Source organism: Rattus norvegicus, chromosome 8 (genome assembly GCF_036323735.1).
Source record: "Rattus norvegicus strain BN/NHsdMcwi chromosome 8, GRCr8, whole genome shotgun sequence".
NCBI lineage: Eukaryota > Metazoa > Chordata > Mammalia > Rodentia > Muridae > Rattus > Rattus norvegicus.
Window position 1 is genome coordinate 16429850 of NC_086026.1, and position 6150 is coordinate 16435999.

Consider the following 6150-nt stretch of genomic DNA (forward strand, 5'->3'; position numbering starts at 1 on the left):
ATGAAAATGAAGTTCTGTTCTGTAGGGACCAAGTGAATACATAAACATCACACAGAATTAATGGGCTAAGTCATGTAAAGGACTACTTATCCATTATCATCTGTTTCTCTCTGGGTGAATTTTGGCACCTAGGATGTCAATATTACTGAAAATTTTATATTTAAAATTTTTTCATACCAGAAGCCCTCAGGCAAGAAGCAGATGCAGAGCTCACAGGAGACACTAGATGATGTTAAACCATAGTGGGCTTAGATCTCTAAGGAAAGAAATATACCAAAATGCCTGAAACCAGAAATGGGATTGAGAGTATGTTTTTACACAGTGAGTATTCCAGCCATAGTCTGTCAGTCTGTACATTCCTGAGAGGCAAGAAAGGTGACACTATGAAAGAGGCAATGACATATCGGCAAAAGTCTTAATAGGTAAGAATTAGGAGGGTATGTTACAGACAGAGTATTGCTCCTGATATTGACAGACATTATTTTTTGTTTGCTATCTCATCTGGATTTCTATCAATTCACAGAACAAGAAGCAGCTAGAAGCCCCTTGGTCTTATGGAGGCTTGTTAACCCAAGCCTCCATTGGGAGGCTAGTGATAGGGGAGTGCTAGGGTGCTGAGACAGGAGTGGGTGAGTAGGTGGGGGAACAACCTCATAGAGGCGGGGGAGGGAGAAGAGGATAAGGGGCTTGTGGAGGGAAACTGGGAAGGGGGATAGCATTTGAAATGGAAATAAATAAAATAACCAATTTAAATAAACTCTAAAAGAGAAGTAATTAGAAAAAAATTAATTATATATCTACATAACCTAAGCCTTCATTAATTTGACATCTAAGGTTTTAAAGATTTATTTACTTTTGAAAATTGTATTTTTTTGTGTATGGGTTTTTCATTTGCAAGTATGCACCAGAAGAGGGAATTTGAATCTGATTCCATGGTACTCCTATTGTAGGCAGTTGTAAACCGCCATGTGGGTTCTGGGAATTGGACCTAGGAACTCTGGAGAAGCAGCCAGTGCCTTTAATTGCTGAACCATCTTTTCAACCAAGGGCTCCAAATGCTTAATTGTCTTATCTTTTTTCTACTTTATTAGAATACTGAATTTATTTCACATGTATATTTTTGTCTTCATACCATTTCCACATCTGACCATCACTATTACTATGTCCTATCATAACATTCTATACATACTTAAGTCCAAGTAAAGGGTGGAGTTCCATCCTTGAGAACTAAACAGGCATTTTAGACAACACATTCTTGGCAATTGGACCTGGACAACATTTATCAAACACAGTAGGGAAAGTTCCGACTTTGCATTATAAAAAGGACAGCCAGATATTAACTATTACAGAAATAAAGTAAGACAGAATATTTCAAACTGTTTAAACTATTTTCTTTTTTTTTAAAGATTTATTTATTTATTATATATAAGTACACTGTAGCTGTCTTCAGATACACCAGAAGAGGGCATCGGATCTCTTTACAGATGGTTGTGAGCCACCATGTGGTTGCTGGGAATTGAACTCATGACCTCTGGAAGAGCAGTCAGGTGCTCTTAACCGCTGAGCCATCTCTCCAGCCCTTAAACTATTTTCTTAAAGAGACTTCCTCCACTGTCAGAGATCTTGAATAGTCTCCTGGTCAGTCATCCAGAAACAATTTTTCAAATAATTAATGAATTTGGCTTCCACTTTGGGAAGGGAACCACCTTTTTCTATACTTGTTTGCATTTTTGTGTTTATGTCTTCTACAGAACTAGGTCCTTTGTGTGTTTTGGAAGTTTGTTTTTCCTGTTTTTTGAAGGACACTTGACCCTTTGTTCTTGGTGTTAATGTTTTAAATCTTTCCCATTTTGGTTTGATTTTTGAGCATTTTTGGCTGAGGTATCTCGTACATATTTCTTCACTGGAACATTTCCTTCAGTTTCCTCTTCATCAAAATCATCCCCATCATCATCACCATTGTTGTCATCATCATCTCCATCATCCTCATCATCTTCATCAAGTTTTACTTTCTTCTATGGGACCTTGTTACCACCTCGGGAGCAGATGTGTTTCCAGACATACCTAACAAGTTTTACATCTTCCTCATCTTCATCTTCTGACTCTGCATCTTCCTCTACAGCTACTAGGTGCTGTCCACTTATGTGCACAGGCCCTGAACCACACTTCAACCTTAAGACCACAGGTGGTGTAATTTCAAAGCCCCCAAGGGACACTGTTGGTTGTGCAGACATTTTCAAAGTTGTCAGTGTTACTTCACAGTTCATTGCTTCTGCCTCTATGATGTGTAACTCATTTTTGGCCCCTGCTCCTAACCTTATGATAACTGCTGCTCATTTTCATCCACTTTCAAGTCAAGTCTTTGTCAGTCTTTAGTTCACAACATAAAAGGTAGTCCTGAGGTGTAAGAGGGCTCATGTCCATGTTCCTCGAGTCTTCCATGAGGTGAAGATGTGCACTACAGTGTGAGAGAAGCCGGACAGAAAACAACTGCCTACTGTTCCTCAGAACAGACACACAGGACAGAATCACACCCAGGAAGGCAATTATCTTATTTTTATTACTATATATTTCTTGAAAATTTCACTCATGTATTTCAGTAGATCTGAAAACAGGAACTTCTACACAGAATCTCGTAAGTGTAGACATTCCTACACTGTGTACTCACAGTTCTAGTCTTGTTTTGTGATAATCCTCATGTATATTTTCTGCCAATGATGTGGCCTTTTTTGCCATCTGAGCACTGATCTCAATAGCATACAAAGAAACATAAGTGACTATTTTAGCTTCAGATTACAAGGGTTGTATATCCCCATCTCAAGAAGTAAGATGCAGGATTCGTACAACAGCAGCTCAGTGTTCTAGAAGCTTGTTTGTAGCTGAAAGGATAGAAGAGCTAACTTTTAAGAGGTGTTACTTCCCTCCTGCAAAACTCTGCAGTTCACTTGGGTTAATTCAGTGATAAAAAGGTTCAGTCAATTGCGATAAAATGGAGGCACTTGCAGTTTTATCAACCTCTATGAAATACACAGTCCTCGTCTCCACTTCTCTCTATGCCACAGCGTGTTCCCATCTCTTCAAATGAAGATAACAGTTTTATACATAGTTACTAATGCAGCTCCCTGCATAGTAGCCATCTAGATTGTGTTTTTCCTCGACAATATAGCATATAGTAGAGATTCAAAGTGTAGCCTAGGAAAGCACAAGTGCACTGGGAATTTGCAGCTGGATTATATATTGGACACATGGCGATATGGATACAAATAATAATTGCTTGTGACATTATGTTAGAACACCCCTTCAGAGTGGGAGAAGTACTACCTATAAGGAAAAGGGGATTAGATGCCTGTTGCTATGGTGACTTTATGTTTCTATGGCAGATAATAAAATGCTTAGAATGATTATCTTCAAAGGTGAAAGACTTTAAACATTTTGACAGTAGAGAAGGCCAAAATTGAGGTCTAAACTAGAACTTTAGAGCAGCAGATTTCCAGGTTTCTTTTCAACACTTGCTCATAAGGCCTGGGATTGACTATCTAGAGTAAAATGCTTAGATACTGAGTCCATGCAATTACAAGTCACATGTCTGCAGATTTGGGGACTGAAGACGTTGTTGCTGTCTTCACTTTCACAAGATGACATTCACAAGCTACTGTACCTTTCCAGTTTCTGTGATACACAAAGATTATATGGTAACAAACCAAAGCAAACCAAATAAAACACAATACATGCGCACATACATATGAGCCAGCATCATATTCGACATTGCCTCGGACAGTTTGTGTGACATATTAGCTAAGAGTGAAGGCCAATACAAAGAGGGAGTTGCAGAGTTGCTAGGAAGGTTGGGGTATCTCCTCTGAAGTGCTGTAGGCCATAACAAACCTACTGGTAGGAAGGAGGTTAAGAACACATAAAACCAATGAAAGACTGCAAAGTCAGCACAACACATCATTAAAAAAAAACCAAAACCAAAAACAAAAACCGTGGGGCTCTTCACTTTTTCTGCTGTCATGTTTACCAGCATTTCTGATATATCTTCATCAGTTTTTACAAAAGAAGGCCATATGGTATTCATCTTTCTTTATTTGACTCATTTCGCTGAACACGTATCCCTCCAGCACTATCCATTTTGGTTGAAAACATTCTTTTGCTTGAATGGCTGAATAATATTCTGCCACATGTATGCTCCCTATCTTATTTTTCTAATCTTTTGTTCACAGCATCATTATTGAGCCCATGTCTCAAGATAAGCACAGATCTGCTTTTGCTATATAGATTTTAATATCTTTGCCTAGAAAGCAAAACAACAGGTTGATCACATGTCTATTCTGTTGGAAATGATGGAAAGAACCTTTCTAGGCTTATCCAAATTGTCTGTTTTAATTACATCCCTCCTGAGAAGATAGAGAACTTCTATGTTTTAGTATGTCTTTATCAGAATAATTTTCCTCCTGATGGTATGGAGAATTGGTGTTACTTAGTCAGAATTGAGTATGCCTGTGTTCATGATAAGTCTGTGGTTCAAGAGTTGGGTGTTCAATCTCTACACTAATTAAAAAAATTGTTTTTCAAATGACAATCATTTCAGTAATGTCTGTTCTCATATACCACAGGATACATTTGTTCTGCATTTTTTTTGTATATTTCCTTCTTTTTTTTTTTTTTTTTTTTTCCGGAGCTGGGGACCGAACCCAGAGCCTTGCGCATGCTAGGCAAGTGCTCTACCACTTGAGCCAAATCCCCAACCCCGTATATTTCCTTCTTATCAGAGTGCACTAAATGACTTCCCGGAGGACTTTCCAACTCCTGTATACCATGATTCAATTTTCATTCCATCACTGCACTGAATCTGTGTGCTGCACACAGCACAAAACTGATCAATACATTTGTGGTCCCCAGGCAAAAGACAGCATGCTTGTCTCTATACTTACTACCAAATAGGGAACTTCTGTAATCTTGTTCTATTGAAGAGAATTGAAAAATAAAAACAAAGGGAATTGGCCAAGTCAATAGTCATGTATGAAAAATCAAAAGCTATATTGATAGCTTTTTAAAAGACATGGTATAAAGGGGAAGTGTATTATCTTAAAAGTGCAAGGATCATTTGTGTTTAAAAAACTATATATGTGCTAGATATTCATAAAGTGACGCAATTCCCATCCCTTTTTATTCTGTAGTCTATTTGAATGCTTTAAGGTTCCCTTTGGGATTCAGTTCTGCTTAACATGTACAGCCCAAGTAAGGTAGAAAGAGGGACGCCTAGCTCAAGTATCTGCACCGATTTAGTCAACAAAGTCTTTAGAAATTAGGGATAAAGACTTGATTTCAGTATGTCCTTGCTCTTGCCATTGTAATTATTCATAGAATGGATGAAAAAATTATCCAGTATTGTCTGGGACTACAAGTGACACTTGTGAGTCTTAGAATTCGCTATTAGAATGAAAGGATGATGCAACTGACAGTGTTTGAATAGTTTAGATATTCTGTCCCTGGTGAACGATACTGTTCATGAGCAGGTATCACTATATTATAATACAGCATTGTTGAGTGTAGGGGAATAATGTGAATTTAGATTTCAAGAACACTCTTCACAAATTATTAATACTCTACTCACAACAGCCAGGAAACAGAAATAACCTCAATGTCCATCAACTGGTGGATGAATGACAAAGTTTATGTACATACAAAGAAATATTATTCAGCTGTTAAGAAGAAAACAGACTCAGATATTGGGGAAATAGCTTAAGTGGTGGCATAGGTCCCTCCTCCTGTTCCCAAAACATAAATAAGGCTCCTCAAAATTCCAGCTTCAGGAAATCTGACACCCTGGCCTCCATGGACACTGTCACAAATTTGCATATAATCATATATACACAGACATGCACCACCTAGAAATTTCAAATTACCACATAAATTATGAAGTCCGCAGGCAAATGGATCTAACAAGAAGGAGTCATTATGAGTGAAATAGTCTAGGCTCGACAAATCATATGTACTTTTCTCTCATTTCTAAATACTCACTACAAGTACTACACGTATTAACATAGATGTATTTTATCTGGAATACTCAGAGAGAGCAAGATATTATCAAGAGGTCATGTGGGAAGAAAGGAAGTTTTAAAGGGAGGGCAGACAGAATGCAATGAT

At 37.9% G+C, this 6150-nt stretch overlaps 1 pseudogene; it reads right to left on the reverse strand.

Annotated features, from left to right (window-relative positions):
- Nucleotides 1-1585: 1585 nt before the first annotated feature.
- On the reverse strand, nucleotides 1586-2442 carry Npm1-ps17 (nucleophosmin 1, pseudogene 17; annotated as a pseudogene).
- Nucleotides 2443-6150: the final 3708 nt, after the last annotated feature.